Source organism: Oxyura jamaicensis, chromosome 1, assembly GCF_011077185.1.
Source record: "Oxyura jamaicensis isolate SHBP4307 breed ruddy duck chromosome 1, BPBGC_Ojam_1.0, whole genome shotgun sequence".
Taxonomy (NCBI): Eukaryota; Metazoa; Chordata; class Aves; order Anseriformes; family Anatidae; genus Oxyura; species Oxyura jamaicensis.
Genome location: NC_048893.1, coordinates 135,107,874 through 135,126,652, shown reverse-complemented (window position 1 = coordinate 135,126,652; position 18,779 = coordinate 135,107,874). Strand labels below are relative to the sequence as shown.

Genomic DNA, 18,779 nt, shown 5'->3' with positions numbered 1-18,779 from the left:
CTAGAAGGCAAGGTGAGAGTAGCTGAGGTCCCTTGATTTGTTCAGCTCGAAGAAGAGACTGAGGGGAAGCCTCATCATGGTCTACAGCTTCCTGACGAGGGGGAGTGGAGGGGCAGGCACTGATCTCTGCTTTCTGGTGAGCAGTGATAGGACCTGAGGGAACAGCTTGAAGCTGTAACATGGGACAGTCAGACTGGATATCAGGAAATGGTTCTTCACCGAGAGGTTGGTTGAACACTGGGACACCCTCCCTAGGGAAGTGCCCATGGCACCAAGCCTGCAGGAGTTCAAGAATTTTGGACAATGCTCTCAGACACATGGTCTGAATTTTTGGGTGGTTCTGTGTGGACCCAGAAATTGGACTCGATAATCCTTGCGGATCCCTTCCAACTAGGATATTCTATGATTCTATGTCACCCATGTGAATAATAGATTTCTCCAGCTAAAGGGAGTCGAATAAGGGGACATGGCTGCTAACTAGACTAATAAGTAAAAGAAGAAATCCATTAGTCCTTGAAAGATCTTACACACGGTAGAAAGAGAAAGACAAAAAGTCAGATTTTTGCTTTGCAGTCCACCATTAAAATATTTCAGCTACAGATTGTGCTTGATCTCCAGCTGCTCTCTTGACATGTCGTGGAACAGTTACTTGTAATTCATCTGTCCTTAGAGGCAATCATGATTTTTTCCTAAGAAACGTAGGCCTCCCTTGTCTGAATGTCTTTATGGCATTATCCACTGTATGACAGGTCTGCAATTATCATTCTTGCAAATTATTATTTAAAAAGCTCCAGCTTGCTCCTGAAGCTCTTAAAGGGTATGAATTATAGGACCTGCAGCAAGAGTGCGCCAGAGAACATTTCTGTCGGTATGCAGACATTGTGAATCATTTTTCAGCTCACTGGAAATGCTCAGACATTGCGCTGCAGTCCAAAGATGTGCTTCTTTCTTGATTTACAAATTCCTACCAGGAAATTTCATACTAGGAAATGATATGGCTTCTCCAAACAGTTTTGCCTTTTAAAATTATAACCTGGCAATAAGCTAGAAGAATTCAGGACAACAGAATACAAAGAAATACATCTGACTTTCAATTTCTCTTGTGAGGAATACAGAAAGAAAAAGGATAATGGCTCCAACCAATGAAAACTTAATTCAAGGGAGATGTTGTAGAAGAAGAAATTATCTTTGAGAAGAGAAAGTGAAAACTAACTTTGAGGTACAGGATATATTTATAATATTATATTCACTTAGTATTATATATTTATAATATAATATCCAGTCTAGGACACAGCTCTGCTGCTAATATTTAGAATTCTCTCAGGACAGCTCATGTTCTGCAGAAAACTGCCAAGGTAAAAAAGCCATTACTTGTCATGAAGAAATGTAGAAAACAAGGAGAATATTCAAGAATAGTAATGTCAACAAAGGCTTGTTGTAATAAAAAATGAGCACAAATTCTTGAAGACTTTGAGAAGAGATAGAAGAGTCATCAAACAGCAAACAGCACTTGAAGCAGTCTGGATTCAAAAGTCTGGGTTCCCCATCACTTTTCTGTTCTTTTCCTTCCATATACTAGGCTTTACAACCACACTGTTGACACAAAGACCAAAGAATGTACCCTTAGGAAATTTACATTTGTTGTTGCTGAAAGGTAGCTGCATCCATGAGAAGCTAAGAACTCAGATGTCCAAAGCCCTTGGTCCTCCAGAAAACATCTAGGATTATTCCAGAGAGGCAGTTGAAAGCTTTATAGGTGGGTTTACAGACAACCCCATGAACTTTCCTGCTTTTATCCCAAAATTATTCCCTAAAACTTAGCTTAAAATAAGGTCGGAACAGTGTGTAACTAAAACATGCAGAAGGAAAATGACTTTTCCTCCTGTAATGCCCAGTTACACAAAGCATATGAATAACCAAGGAGCACTCAGGCAGATACAAGCCTGTAAAGCAGGAGCTGAAAAGATCTATTGACCCCATCTGACACGCTTTGCAAAGCACGACTCCAGCTGAGCAGAGTGGTGCCATTCAAAGGCGGCTGATAAGAGGTAGCACAGTGTCCTGAGGGGACCACACTTTGTGAACACAGACAGTGATTATGCTGAAATAATTAACACCTCTAATCAAGCAGAGAAGATGCAAGGTTCAAAACACTGATTTTGTTCCTTTTATTTAAGAGAAAGAAGCTGTTCTTTTATCCTAAACACTGTATCAGCCCTATGTTCACACTGCTACAAGTCGAAAAGCTCTTAGTTTTTACAATCCTCTCTGAACAAACCAAACTGTGCACAGCATGAGCTGATAAAGCTTGACTTGAACATTTTTTTCTGAATGCAAATTGCTGTAGGCTTTAAAGGATTCCAGATCTCCCTGGGGTAGGTACAAACTATTTTTAAAATGGATTTGATATGAAGTCTGTTTTAAAAGTCAATTTGAAACAGAATACGTCTGTGTGCTAATGGGAGTAAATGGGATTGTGAAACATATGCTGCAGGCCTTTTTTTTCTTCTTTTTGTGAAGAATGCCAGAGCGTAAGCACACAAATAATAAAAGTAAAAACAATAATTACCTACTGCGTGTTCCAGTCGATCTCCACACAGATACAAGCATATTGACATCAGGACAGAGATACGTCATGAAGCTGTCTGTGTTACAGAAACTGTTGCTGAATTGTACACTAGCAGCAGCCAGTGCAGATCATTGGGAAATACGGAGACAGAGAGGGTTCCTGCATGTCAGGGTTACAAAAAATACTTTGTATACAGATATACACATATATACATACATACAAGTACTCACACACTTATTTTTGTCAAGATTTCCTGATATATTCCCATCCTGGTATGCCTCTTCTCTCCCTCACCTGGGGTCCCAGAGAGCATGTAGCATGCCCTGAGGCACACAGGTGCCTCTGGCAGTAAGGTATAGCAGTGCAATAGGGATTTTTCCTTCCCTAAGGGAGGCAGCAACTGTCTGAAGGAACCCACTATATACAGAGGAGAAGAAGAGTGCTAGGCCACCAGACTGTCAGTCCTAGGAGATGTTGTAGCAGCATCAATTTGCAAGGTAAATATTTGGAAAAACGTGAAAACAAAAAGAAAACAGATCCATACATTTTTTAAATCTAGTGGCAGAACTTCCATTATTTTTAAAGGAGACATGGATTTACTACTTTTTTTAAAAAGCAGCAGGTCTAAAGGTTTCTCCCACTGACTCTCAGCACAGTGGTAGAGGAAAGAACAGAAAAATCTCTCACCTGTATGAACCCTCTGCCCTTCTACAGGAACTAGGATGCATGGAGGTTGCAGTTATGGTTGACGGCTGCTTCTGCCTCTGATACTGTCCATGCATCCGTTCTCCGCCATTATCTGTAATAACTGCAGTCTGCCAAACTCAAAAGTCTAAAAAAAAAAAAAAAAAGAGAGAGAGAAAGAGAAAAAAAACTTTACTTTTTCTCAATGAAAAAAAAAAAAAATACAAAACAAGAAAAAGTAATCAGACAGGAAAAGGGCACTTGAATATCTTTGAGAATTAAATTGTCACATTTGCTCTGAGTCACTTATCTTTACCTGTACTCAACAGTTTGTTCTTTATCCTTTACACCACTTCTGCTACAGAACAATTGACTAAAATGACTATTTCAGTCACATTTTACAAAACTACACAAAGAAGTCAATCCACTTTGGTAATCCCTGTTACAATATATATATATATGTACATACATATTATGTATAGAAAATGAAATGCTTTAAATGTCTACAATACTTGTAGAACTGAAAACTGTTATCTCTGTCCTCAGTGTTACATTCTCATGACTGTAAGCCCTGCAACTCTATAAGCACTTCCCAGCTTGGCTGGAAAATTCCTGGAGAGCCTGTTTTGTCTCCCTTATACTTTCTTTAGAAGTGCTGGTTGTATAGAGATTGGCATCTATCCCCCAGTCTAAACCATTATTGCAGCATAGGCTTAGATGATTATGGACCTGTATGTCATCCAGGTCTTTCACCAAAGCATCAGAAGTGATCAGAGCTATAACTCTTGTGGTGGCAGAGACAGAATTTAAATGATATCAGGAGCATTTAAGCATCCAGAGTCATCTTCCCTAATAATTTAAACCAAAAGTTCAGTGCTAAAACTTCAATGTCACCATGCCTGAACAAGTCTGGGTTCCACCACAAAGCATCACTGGAAAGGCAGTATAAAAGGCAATAAAAATTTCTCCACTCTGAAACGTAAGAGGCACTTGAGACTGGCAGCACCCCAAAATGTAGTCTAGTACCACAAGTTACCTATCCCTGTCAAAAAGGGAGAATTATTAAAGAATCTAATCCCAACAGAACAGCCTGGTGGTTATGAAATTGTGTGGTAAAACAGAAAAATATCCCCGTAGGCAAAGCTGTCAAGGTTACAAAAATCTGAAAGTAAAATGGGTATAAATAATTATCTGGAACCAATGAGGCAAAAAAGAAAGACAAATACTGTCAAGAGACAATAAGACACAGAGTTAAAATCCAGGCTACAGCAAGTGAGACATGAAAGCCAACCATTGCTATAAAGTAAAAGATAAGAGGAACAGTGATGAGGTGATTCTGTTCCAGTAGAAGAATGGCACTCTTAAAGACCATTAATCAAACTCGGAATATTCATAAATTGCTAGTTAAACTAACTTTACTTCTCAAGTGTTCTTGTTTTCTGTTTTGAACACAACTGAAGATCAAGTTGTAGATTAATCTAATCCTGGAATTATTTTTCATTGTAACTGCTGAATATTTGTACACAAATACCAAATTGCTGACATGTACTCTAAAATTTTAATTTAAAAATGTGAATCCATGAATGTCTCTTTGGCCTTTATTAGCCAGTGTTTATCTTGGGAAATGTTAGAGAAAATTAAGCTTCACAATTTATGTGTCTAGGAAAAAATATTTTACTGGAAGAAAAGTGGAAACTTTTGAAAGGGTTGCACTCTGACACCAAGAGCTGCACATAAATGTTTCCAAAGGGAATGCAAGAACCATAAAAGTGAGGTTACCAGTGCTCCACATGCATATTTTTCCTGGCTTACAAAACCCTTGCTGCAGCACAAGCCTTTGGGACTGTGGTTAACCACTACCTGACACATCTCCCAGGCTGACCTTCTCTTCCTCTGTCCTTCCTGCCCAATGAGGCTAAAGAAATATTCTTTCCCTCCCCCATCAGAAAAAAAAAAAAAAAAAAAAAAAAAAAAAAAACTCATTCAGGACAAATTTCCACATTCAACTTTTTTCTCCTCTTCTCCTCTTCTCCTCCACCTGCTGGGAAGCCTTTTTGCCTAACTTCTGGATCCTTCTGCAGGTCCCAGCCAGTTGCTTCTGACAGTCCTCTGTGCCAGCATCAGGCTCCTTCCAGCCTCACTCCCAGTCTGTTCTTTGGGCCTGAACCACTGACCAAGCACTGTCCTGCCCACTAGAAGCCCCCCAGTGGCTCACTTGCTGACCACCACATCCTCATGGCTGCTGATGTCCCCAGGGGCCACCTTCTCCCTGTGCCTTTTCAACAGTTGCTGTCCATGTGCTGGGAAGATTAAAAGTCCCCAGCCAAATGGACATCAAACAGTACAGACACTTATCTTCATTGCTATACTCAAAACTGCCTGCACTGATAACTATGAAAAAGAGATACTCATGGATCTGGTGACAAGGGCTTTTAATATCCATTCACATGAAATTCAGGAGTAACAGCAAATGAAGCAGAAAAATACTCTTCTTCCTTGCTGAGACCTCCCACATGGTACAGGCAAACAATGAGCATTTTCTCCTCCCTGTATATCTGCAAGACGTTGCTGAAGGGTTTTGACTTCTGAGAAGAACCAAGCTTGGAGGTGTAAGATGATGGAGGTTACAGAGGTATTTCTCATCTCCCCAGGGACACCAGCTCTGCCAAGACAGAACAAGTCTTGCTCTCAGCTAGCTTGGTCAGTGTGACACCGTACCTCAGTGGTGCTTGTGTTAGCTTCAGCCCTGAGGCACAGAACCCATTCAAATCCACCTCTCTTACAGTGTGCTGCACTGCATTGCAACTGAATGTGCGTGTAGGTGTATGTATACAGATCCATTAGGTTGTTTTGATGGGAATGCTTAAGAAACTGACAAATTAGGCCAAGGTTAAACTTTAAAACAAACCATTACCAAGTTTACCCATTAACAACATGCTCCTGCTAATGCTATTTTGCCTAAAATTTGGCAATTTGGCTTCCTGTTTACGTTTTCCCATGTCTCCTACCTGTGGCTACACAAATCCTTTGTTCTCCCTTTGGTCACACTCGCAAACCTTTGTAAAATGCTTAAGCATTGCATCAGTCCACCGCAGTGTTACAAAAACACTTATTTGCTGTTGCAGGTGGCACTGTTTTAGTGCACTTATAATTGGGCTCAGAGCAAGCTAATACTAATTATATTTGAAATGGTGCATTTATAATTTACGGATGTCTCAGATCTCTTTTTGGGGCTGCAGTCACATTGTTTGAATATTCTCAAGACCTTTTTTTTTTTTTTCCCTGACAGGTCTTTGATTTTATGCTATTGTGATGCACAAAAGCTCTTTTATTTAAAACATCATTAGGATCATTTCTGGCTTAAAAGCACTGCAGCATGTGTTGTTTACACCATATATACCCTGCCACAAACAGATTTTCTGTTGTTTTTTTTTAAGCACCTCTTTGGAGGAAGGTGGCAGTCATATGAAAATAGTAGTGTGAGGAATACACTTTCATAGAGAGGATTGTGATCTATGGTGCTATAAACACACCTGCCACCACTCAACAAAATATGGCATCCTGGCTAGTGAGCTGCAACAGACTCATTTTCCTATCTGGGATTTCTTGGACAGAAATATGTGCCATGCCCGTACCACACATAAAATGTAGAATTGAAAAGACCATCTCAGACAAGTGACCAAAATATTTTGCCACAATTTTAGGAGGAAAATAGAAAAACTGGCAGGGTGATAGATGACTTGGAAAAGCAGTAGCATATTTTTCCTTCCTTCCCTCTAAAGAACATAGAGACGTCAAATATGAATATTATGAATATCTTTTTACAAAATTAACCTTTGGTAGATACCTGAATGTCAGAAAGTTGAAGAGTGAGCAAATAACAAAATGGTCCAATTTCTGCTCTCAAGAAATCTGTAAATATTTCGAAGAAGAGAAGAAATGCCAGAAAGAGAATACAAGACAACAGATGGGAAAAAAAAAAAAAAAAAAAAAAAAAAAAAAAAAAAAAAGCCTAAGAGATTAAATGGGGAGAAAAATTGAAGACAGAAATTTTTAATGTACACATCTGAAAAGGGAAAATAAAACAGAGATATAATAGGAGAAAAAGTAGGAAAATACTAGTGAGACTGAATGGAAGTGTATCTGAGGCAAACCAGCCACAGGGAAAGAATAAGGACACAAAAAGTCATATTGCTCTAATCATGCTATGTAGTTACACTAGTAAAACCTCCTGAGCATAGACTCAGCAGTATAGATCTAAATGTGTTTGTATCAGTGGAGCATATTCATAAAAGAAATGAAAAATCTGCGAAGCAGGAATATAGCTAATAGCAGTGAAGACAAAGCAACAGTCAAGTCGGAAAGAGCGATAAGAAATTGCACATTCTGATCAGAGCAACAGAGCAGCATTTTAATGGTGCCTTTTAAATTTGGTAGAAGAAAGGTTTCACTTCTGCAATCAAAAAATAAACTCAGCTTTCGAAGTGTTCAAAACACATTTCCCTTCCTCACCAAGTTACTTCAGACACAGACCTGGACTGCATACTTTCTAGTATATTTTCTTCAGCTTAGGCAATTGTATTTGCACCTTGCACGCACACTTGAGGTTCTGGGGGCAGACTTGGAAATCTGGGCTTCCAGCTTCAGTCCTCTTCTGCATGTATGTTCAAGGCCAAATGTAGGTGGCAGGAATACCCATACACCGTGTCAGGATGTACTGCAATCAGTACTGGACTCCGGGGAGGTAGCCTGGTGCTTAAATATTTTGAACACATTTTCCAATGCAGTTAAGAATCACATCAAAGAGAGCAAGATTGCTGTACAGACTAATCCCCTTTTCTCTTGAGTTTCAGAGCAATTACACTGCATTTGAGGCACTATGGATTTCAGCTGAATGAACCAGTGCCTGGGCAACAAGGACGTCTTGGTAGATGTGATAAGCCAGATAATTCAAGCACAGCTGATCAGCACTTACTGCTATGCTTGTCCCTTTTTTCCATTAACATTTTTTCAGTTGGTTTGCTTTCTTAGATAGAAGATAATAAAGATTCACATGATACAGACCAGGGTCTCTATTATCAGTATGCAAAAGCAACCTTTGTTAATGTCTACTGACAGCACGACTACTTAAGTGATTCAGTCTGGTGTCCTTTAGTCACATCCTCTTGAGGGCTAAAGCTTTCTATATAGCAGCAGGGACCACTTCCTCACTAAACACTGATGCTCATTTAATCCAAGCTCTAATTAATTGGTTTTCTTTTACTGTGTATTCATGTCTAAAAGGGTTTTTTCTATCAATTTATCACTTTTAACAAACCAGATCGAAGCAGAGTTGGAGCTGCTGTAATTATTATATTCAGTTTCACACTAAGTGAATACAGAGCATCCATTTTAATTCTAGTGTGAGCAGGTACATCACCACAGAAGCTCATCTTGATGCAAGGACCCAAAGCGAGGTACTGGGTAGGTCAGCCTTTATGGTGACATGGCTCCATCTCACTACTCTGCATTTTAATAAATCCAGTCCTATAGACATAGAGACATCCCTATATTACAGAAATTTCCATAATGAAGTATAATTAGTGAAGTTAAACTCATTAATAACATAGCTAAGACCATGTTAACACAGTAACACATAAGCTAATAATTATTAGAGAAAAAGATAGTGTTGGAGAGGCAGATTTATGTCTCTATCAGGCCACTGAACAACAGTTGTCTCAGATGTATGGGAAGGTTAGATCTCATTCCCCTTTCCTCAGAAAGATAGGTGCTTTATAACACAGGTGCAATGGATTTGCCAGATGAGTTTTCTTTGGGCAAAAAACACAAGCTCATGTGACTGCATTTTGAGTTACAAAAGGATTGCAATGAGGTGTGACAAAGGTAACCTCCAGGCAGACCTTTTTGTGTCAGTTTTCTCTGACCTCTGGTGCAAGTTGCCTATAGATTTATGTGCAGTCAGTCACTTTATACTAGTATTCTGACTTACATATCTCATCAGAAGAGCTACTATTTTTCCACATATGAGCTAAATTTCAGTTCCTGTTGATGGCTTAGTCTTCCACGTATAGTTTCTTTTGACAATGGCACAAACCCACAATATTTCCAAAGCTATTTGGTCATTTATTGAGGAGTCATTAAAGAAGTACCCTTTTATACTGTAGAGGTGAATGAGCTGCAGGAAGACTTGGGAGAACTCCTCAGAAATAAACAAGAGGAATCAAGAAGCATGGGGAAGAAATGAGCATTTAGCAGAAATTTGCAACAAGATCATTTCAGGGCCTCAGATACTTAGCTGAGGCAGGTTTAAAAGGTCAGTACATCTATTTTGATCAGAAGAGGCACTATTAGAATTAATGGGGACTAAAACATCTCCTAAACAGAGAATTACACTGAGGTATGAATTGAACTAAGCTCTGCAAGTGCTAATGTATTGCCTCAAAACTATTTATCCAACTCATAGTGTTTGTATCATACTTGCTAAGCTTACTTCCAGGCTGGAGACAGGCACAGGTATGAGGCTTCCTTGCACCAGAAGAATCTCTTTTTTCCTTCACAGTTCCTTGGCCCATCCCTAGATGCATCCACAAAAAAAAAAAAAAAAAAAAAAAAAAAAAAAGAGTCAATCTGCACAAGATTTTAGGGGTGCCAACTGATTTAAATGGCTTCTCTTCTCCATTGCACAATCATTTGCTCCTGCACAAAATCAGAAATAAACCACACCTAACACCTGTCCTGGAAGCATTTGAAATTACATCAATGACTAGATTACTGCTAGGGTATCCTGAAGGCTTTTTGATCATGGTTCAGTTACCCTCTCATTCCCATATCAGTAGTGGCATGAGATATTGCTGTAGGAGACACTATTGCTTGGCAGTTGCTTACAGCCATGAAGCCTCATCCCATGTCCTACAGCCTCTGTAACTACACCAGAAATGGAGAGCAGGTACTTCCAGCAGGCCATGGGGTTCAAATTGTTTCTTTCTAGGAAGAAGGGTTGTGCAGCCAGGATTTTGTTGGTATTTGTTGGTGGGGTTTTTCTTGTTTGTTTGTTTTTTGTTTTCATCGGTCTTCTCCAGGGAGCTTGTTTAACATTTGTTGCCTTTTGCTTTTGGTTCTGTGATGGTCCCTTGGCTGTACTAAGCAGCTGTTTTGAGTTGTCATTGGATGCAATGACAAACAATATAGCTTCCACAAAACAGAGCAACTCAGCATGAAATGAAGCTGCTATCTGGAGCTGTTGGGAGCTGTGACCTTCAGGACAGTTTGGGATGGAGGCATTAAGGGGTTATTTTCATGCTACCAGTCAGAACTGGTTCCTGAGCACACCAGAAGCAAAATCTTGCTTATTGCTCCATTGCAGCCTGGGAGAATCCACTACAGAGTCCTAAATTAGATCTCCTGTGAGGGGGAGCTGCAAAGCCTACCAAGATGCAGATGCAAACATGTCTGATGTCAGAATCGATGGCTCCATCCCAAGGGCTAGTCTGGCTCATAAGCAGGGCTAAGGTTATCCTCTTTCCTTTCATTGTCACCCCTGAGCTCTGTAATCCTTCAGTTACCAAAGCAAATGTCACTGCTGTGCTGTTTGAAGTAGCTTTGATTAATCCATCTCCCCAATGTAATGATGATAAAGCGAATAGAAGTGAAGAGCTCACAACAAGCTGCTAGGCACTGGCTAACTAAAACTGCAGAAAACAGAACAGGTCTGACTCCAACTGTACTGTTAAATGGCATGGAGATTTCAAATTGAACATACATTTTCCATTTGCTGCATCAGACCTCTTGCCATCATTTTCCTCTATCATTCTCTGAATTGTAATGAAACACAGTGCCTTCACTGTTGCTTACCTCCTGCAATTATGAGACATTTTCCTTTTAAACACATTGAAGATCTAAATGCGTATTTATGGTATGCAAGATATTTTGCTCAGCTTTATAGAGGAGAAATCTGTATGAATCCCTTTATCTTCTATAACTGGGATGTGTTTATCATTTCACAATCAAATGTAATGCAAGTTGGCATCAATTTTACTAAGAATAATAAGACAAAATGTAATATGAATACATAAAAAGTGTTGTTGACAGCTTGTTTACAAAATCCAGGACTTTAATGCAGATTTTGTTTTAGCACAAAACCTATTAACATAATAAGAACGCTGTCTGCTTCAAACAACCTGTTCTCCTCAGCTGCTCTTTTTTGGAGAAGCCATACTTCCTCAGACACCCTGAATTTGTGCTCACACACAGTGCTCACTGCCTCTTGTCCTATGGATTTGTGGGTAATTATGAAGGGCCCTTCATGCAGAGATATGGCTAATCTTCCAAATTCTTAGGCCAGATAGGTTTATTCTATTAAAGGCTTGCAATATGGGGAGATTTTATTTAGTAACCCTCCAAATTCAGTGTTGCATGTACAAACTGGGTAAATAGATATATAATATTTTCAATGACAAACTCACTCCCTTTCTCCTATTGCTGAGGGTCAAACAGTACCAAGATAAATAATCTTAAATATTCGATCTAAGCACCAGTGCAGGAAAACAATTAAGCAAGTGTTTCACCATTAAAGAAGAGCGCAGATGCTTTCTTTTCAAAACAAAACAAAACAAAAAGTACGCTTTAATATTTAATCAAGGGTTCAACTGAAATGACTCTGTGCTAACACACATAGCATGAGGAATAAAAAAGAGGAATTAGAGATCTATGCACGCCCACAGGCTATGACATTACAGACTCGTGGTGGGATGGCTCCCATGACAAGCATGTTGGAATGGAAGGATAGTGGGACTCTAGGAAGGATGGGCAGGGAAGGTGAAGAGGGGTTACTACAGGCCACCCAACCATGAAGACTGAGCAGATGAGGCCCTCTATAGACAGACAAGAGCACCCTGAGATTCAGAAGCCCTGGTCCTCAAGGGGGACTTCAACCACCCTTATATTTGTTGGAGGGACAACACAGCAGGGCACAGGCAATCCACAAGACTCCTGGAATGTTTTGGAGATAGCTTCTTTCTTCAAGTGGTAGAGGAGCCAACTAGGAAAGGTGCTATGATGGACCTCTTTCTCACCCACAAGGAGGGGCTGGTGGGGAATGGGAAACTCAAGAGCAGCCTTGGCTGCAGTGACCATGAAATGGTGGAGATTAGAATCCTGAAGGCAGAGAGAAGGGAGCACTGCAGGTTCACTATACTGGACTTTGGGAGAGCAGACTTTGGCCTCTTCAGGGATCACCAGGAGGCCTGCATGAATGAACAAGGAGCTCCTGGTCAAAATCAAGCAGAAAAAAAAAGGAGGCCTATAGAGGCTGGAAGCAAAGATAGGTAGCTTAGGAGGAATACAAAGAAATCATTCGAGCAGCCAGGTTAGGAAAGCTAAAGCAGGAGGTTACATCACAATATGAGGAAGAACTTCTTTACAGTTCAGGTGACAGAGCACTGGAACAGGCTGCCCAGAGACGTTATGGAGTCTTCTTCTTTGGAGATATTCAAAACCCACCTGGATGCAATCCTGTGTAACATACTCTAGGTGACCCTGCCTGAGCAGGAGGGTTGGACTAGATGATCTCTGGAGGTCCCTTCCAACCTCAATAATTCTGTGATTCTGTAATTAAGGCCTTTCTCTGAAGAACATCTCAACATCTGCTTTACAAATATTCTTGAGCTTTGTGTGAGCTCCACTTTTTTTCTGGTATTTTTACTAATCATTTTAACAGGAAACATAAACCACATATCTGAAAATACACAAAAAGAATAAATGCAGTCATCTAGTGCAAAGGTGGTGCACAGGGCACTGCTTCAACTGTTAAGCACAGAGAAACAAATGTAAACTTGTGTGCATAACTTTTATTTAGGTGTTCTCCAGCTCCAAAGTGCTTGTCTGTAAATTATTTCAATGTTTGTGGATGCAACAAGTATATACATATCAACAGGAAAATGTTTTGAGGGGTTGATTCTTAAATTCGTTCCATTCATGAAGAGGTGCCATGTCAAATTTGAGAAATCTTTTAGAAGAGTAAATATAGCCCATAGAAAAGTCATGTAAAATCTGATTGGTTTAAGGGGTATTTAATTTAAAAGAGCGTAAGAAAACACAGCAAATGTTAATCTTTTATCTGCCTATATGCAGAATATGTAACATATTTTCAGTATTTTTTTATTATCTAAAATTTAGAGTAAGTGATGCACAGAAATATTTCCAAACTGTGTTCAACTTGAGATTATTTGTATTAATTTTAAGTCCTTGGTTTTAAACAAATTTTCAGATCTAACCTCTCAAATCAGGAAATCTACCCACCTACAATTTTTTTCCAGCCTTACAGTGGAAATAAATTATAGCAAGTATTTCATTGGATACAGTAACTAACATGAAAGAATTTACAAAAACTGGAGTGAAGAAATACCAAAGCAAATGTTTTACATTCAAGCTTAATGCAGTTCCTTTATTCATTTACTTTATCACACAGTTTTCACTTTCATGATTACGTATTTTTTTTTTTCACAAAAAAAATAATAAAAAAAAAAAGACATTTTTATTTCACAAGTGTTAGGACTCTCTCTTTGGCATGCTGCTTCACATCAGTTCACAATGCAGCCACACATTATTCATATTCAATGAATGCCATTCAAGCTCTTTTTTTTTTTTTTTTTTTTTTTCAAAACAGAATTACAGATTACCTCACAGACATTCTTGGAGTGTTCCAAAAGCCTCACTCAACTTATTGTCACAAGAACTCTTCAGCAGGATAGCTGGTGAGACCAAGTTTAAGAGCAAAAAGTGTTTGTTATCTTGGAGATTGTGATTGTGACTAATCAGAACTTCAAAAAAATCAGGTAGTGAATTCTCAGGTGAGAATCTTGATCAGTCTCCAGAAGCTCCCAGCTCCACTGTACTTACTGCTCATATCCTTTTAGTGGTTTTAACTGCAAGGTAAGAAGCATATAAGATTTTCAAAGGTGTATGACACAGAGAGCTTGGAGGATTTTTCATATAGGATGCTTCAAACTATCTGTAAGTCTCTGACAAATTTCAACCCCTGAAATTTGTCTCTGACACATGAGAGCAAAAGCTTTTCAACCGAAAATCTTGCATGATTATTTGTTTAATATGTATTCCCTTGATCACGCTCTTAATAAATAACGTGAAGCGTTAAGTGTTACTGGAAGCATTGAAAACTGTGCCTATAATGACAATGTTTATTATTTGCAGTGGATTTTGTTGAGATTTTGCTGACTATCACTGTACACTGTACCTATAGGTACAGGTATATATACAGGTATATATACAGGTATATACCTATATCTGTATGCAGTACACATAAAAGTATTTTATGTAGTATTTTATGTAGTAGCTTAACAGCAGTCTTTGAGCTCAAGCAAGTTATATTCAGATAGCTCACTGACTTCAGCTGGTAAAGTCAAAAAAACTCAGTATGTTATTCATATTTGTTTTCAGTTTCATAATAATACCTTTTTCACATTTTCACACAGTGAAGATTTAAAATAACATGGTCATGACATAAATTTTGACCAGTCTAGTAGCACTGGTTGGGTCTAGAGCTGGTGGAACTACAAGCTAAGGGGAAAAGGGGCACCACTGAACTCAGAGGTCAGATTATATGCCCAGATTAACTCCCAAAACCGATTTTCCAGACAGCTCATAGAAATAGCCTGAACTGTACCCTGAGACCACAGACTGATATTTGCCTATGGAAATGCACATAACTTTAAGAGAGAGGATGTATGAAATAGACCACCAGAAATCTAGATCTGAATCAAATAATTTACATGTTATAATCCAACTAATAGTAAACTTTATATATTTTCAAGTAGCAGATAAATTACTTAGTATAAATAAAACAAAACAAAAATAGATAATGTACCTTGCAGATTTCATTTTCTCAGACATTCTGGGAGCTTAATAACTGAATTCAGTGGTGGTAATTTGTAGTAGTCTGAGCTCAAAACTGAAAGGAAAAACAATGAGGAAAAAAAAATCCTGAAGCATTAACACTCCTGAGTCAATCTGAGGATTTTTCAATTTATCTTCATGAGCACTGTCAGACTGGTTGGGATTTTTATTTCAAATCAGTGTCTGTAGCTCTTCTGATGGCCAATACATAAAATGTGCATGAGAGATTATAGGTTAGAAAATGCAATAGATTAATATATTAAGTAGAAGGATGAAATTAAACAACAGATACTGCACTGCTAACTATTCACACCATTGATTAGGATTTAAAAAAAAAAAAAAAAAAAAAGCATAACCTTCTTCCATGCTCTCCTTAACATTGTTAAGTAACAGTTATTTTCCCCAATTTTCATTAACATTGTTGAGTGAGAGTAGGCACAGATCATCTGGAGAAAAAGCAAATAAGTTAGTGTTTTGTTTGGCAACTGATGGATAAGAGGAACAGAGTGTGAATCAACAAGTGAAGACTGAAGGTTCAAAACAGCAGATATCTATAAAGGAAAAATATCTGGTGGACAATGAATTGGAGAGGAAAGGGGGAAGGAACATGGAAGAAAGGAGAAAAAGAAAAAAAAAAAAAGTCTATGTCCCCACCACTATGCTTCACTCTTTTATAGCGCTCTCCAGCTCCCTTACTCTTATTAACTTGTGCAGTTAGGGCAGCTCATACATCATAGACAAGCCAAAGAATTTTGATTTTCTTAAAAGTAGCAGTGGGTCTTTTACTCCAGCCAGGATAATAGTAATGATGGCCAAGACTACATCTTGAGAGGACTTTATTTCCATTACTGATTAATTAGGCAAAACACTAATTTAAACTACTGCTAATAAATCCTGCTGTCCATCAAAGTTGAAATAAAAGCCTAAAAAAAAAAAAAAAAAAAAAAAAAAAAAAAAAAAACACTATGTGATCAACTTTAAATGTACTGTAAAAATCCTTTTGCTGCTTATTATTTTGAGTAGCACTAGGATACTGCCAATCTTATCATATTTTCCACTAATAAGTGTGTGAAAAGGTTCTCTCATCCTTTCCCTCTAGAGCATCTATGGAGGAAGATTTTAATCCTCCCTTCAATAATAAATCTCCATCACTTGTTGATTTCCTTTTGCCCTTAATAAATCATTCAGATTTTCATATGCTGACTTCATCTGCGGTGGTTAGCACTTATACTGGATTGCTAGAATTTCCTATTGTAAATTCACTTCAGAAGTATTAATTTAATGCTTCAGCTATTTCATTATATTTTCTGGCTTTGTTCCCAACCATTTTCTTAGCATCCCATTACAGCAAACATGGAAGCTCATGTTTAGCATTTTTATTTTGTGTCTATTTCAGGTGCCACTGATTTTCTGCCATTTGGAACCTATGAATTCTTTTTAATGGGGGTTAATGTAGGGAGCAACCATCTGATAGTTGTTAAGCTGAAATGTTTCCATATTTTTTATTAGTGTCTTTAAAATAATAGATGATGTTTGCAGACAACTCTAATTCTCTTCTATTTGATCAACAGTATTTTTTGTATTTTTTTCCTACAAAACCCAAAGCATCTGTACAGAAAATGTAAATTTTTAAAGTACTTCAGAAAGTTGGGTAAAATCAGGAAACATAAATCATATGGAAACATAAAACATAAAATACATAAATCAGTTGACTATGAAAATTTACACAGAAAGCTGAAAAACAGAGAGAAAGAGAAGCCTTTTCTTTTTGTGCCTATTCCTATATATTAAATATAAAATTATTCTGATTCACTGAATGAAGTCTGCAGTGCATTTTGCACAAATACTTGCAAATAGCATGTGATTTCTCAAATTAGACCTCGTTTCTGGGTCGTCACACAATTTTCATTTCCAACTCTATGTTTAAAAACTGTTTTCTTTGAAATGACACCTTTTATTTTAATTTTTGTTAAGAAAACCAGAATTGCTCTCATGGACTAGACTAGGTGTTAACCAAGATATGGCACAAGAAGCTTTAGAATGGTCTAAAATAAGCTTTTCTGAACAGCTGTCGAACAACCCATTCATCAAGGCAAGCCTCCTTTTTCAGATATGAACTAGAGTTCCCTGAGGAATAAGCCATTATACATTTCCCAGGACAAATGTTTTGTTTTTGTTTTTGTTTTCTAAATCCAACAGTTTAATTCAAATCATTATATAAATGAGAGATATTTTTTCAGTCATACCTCAGCAATATCCAGTAGCAAGATAGTCCCAAAGCTCACTCTGTAGTATGGGAAAACTTTTCCATTTTTAAAACAAATTTTGATTTGATCTGATCTACAATCAAGACAAAGGGTAGATACATCCAGCCAACAGCTCTTCAAGAAATTAAGCTAACAATGAATAAGGGGTATGATCCATGCATGCCGCTCTAGAGGGAATTGGTCTGGCTGGTGATGGTCCACATACTTGTAAATGGCCCAGATTCTGAGGTAAAAATTTAAATGTGAATGTTTGTGGGTTATTAAGGGTAGCAAAGATGGTGTTTAATAGTAGAGAATTAAATATAAACTTTACAAGAGCAAGTGACTAGGGAAAAAAATGGCTGACCTTCACCCTGGACAGCTGAAAAGTAATGTAAGAGCAGGAACAAAATAATCCTAACTTTACACATTAAACAATGTAAGGTAGTAATTTTCTCTCGGGAAATGTACCTTGTAATTGTAAGAGACTCTTCTATAAAAATGTATAGAAAAACCCCTCAGTTTATTTGCCAGCAAGAGTTCAAGAATTGAATCAGATCTCAACAATTATTAGGAAAAGAATTAAAAAGCAGAAGAAATCGGGGGGCATTTATGTCTTGGCTTTGTTTATGTCTGATTCTTTTGACTCAAATAGGCTATGGTGAAATTTCAGAAGGTGCAAAATGTGATGAGCAAAGGTAGGAGAGCATTTCCACATCAGAAATGAGCAAACAGACTGTGGTCTCCAGACTGGAAATTGGCCTATAAAATCATGATTTAGAAAAAGGAAGCAGGGGGTGACTATTCATTATCCCTTCCCAAACAAAAGGATTAGGAAAGGTACGGGGGGAGAAGTGCCATAGAAATGAAATTAGCACAGGGTAAATTCAAACCAAACTGGATTTTTATTTTTATTTATTTTTTCCCCACAGTGTATAGTTTATCTGCGAAACTCCATGAGACAGATGTTGATTTTACACAGGTTCAGCTAGGGGCTGACTAAGTTTGTGGAAGGACAATTCAGCAGGTAAAATTCAGTACAGAGGTGCTACCTCTCATGCAAGAAGTCTCTGAATCACATAAATCTCTGAAATCTGGGACAATATTTGGGGGGAAAGGCATTTTATGTTTGCCCCACTCCTAGGTTCTTCACAGGCATCCACTATTGTGTTACCCTCAGAGACCAGTGCTGGGCTGGGAAGACTCTGGGCCATTTCTATGCCATGGTTTTCTAGATAGGTCACGGTTTGGTGAAGCTCTAACATGTCCCTGTTTCTTCCCTTGCTTCCAATGACTGTCCTACTTAAGATGAGATGGTTTATTTGAGTAGTCTTTGTTTACCTTGCCCTGTAGTGATATAATTCCTATAT

At 38.2% G+C, this 18,779-nt stretch overlaps 1 long non-coding RNA gene across 1 annotated transcript; it reads right to left on the bottom strand.

The window, feature by feature from the left end:
- Positions 1-272: 272 nt before the first annotated feature.
- Positions 273-8,483, bottom strand: LOC118170993. Its single transcript, XR_004752983.1, has 3 exons — positions 8,472-8,483; positions 5,292-5,294; positions 273-408 (listed from the first exon to the last, which is right to left on the bottom strand). It is a non-coding gene; the product is annotated as an uncharacterized LOC118170993 (long non-coding RNA).
- Positions 8,484-18,779: the final 10,296 nt, after the last annotated feature.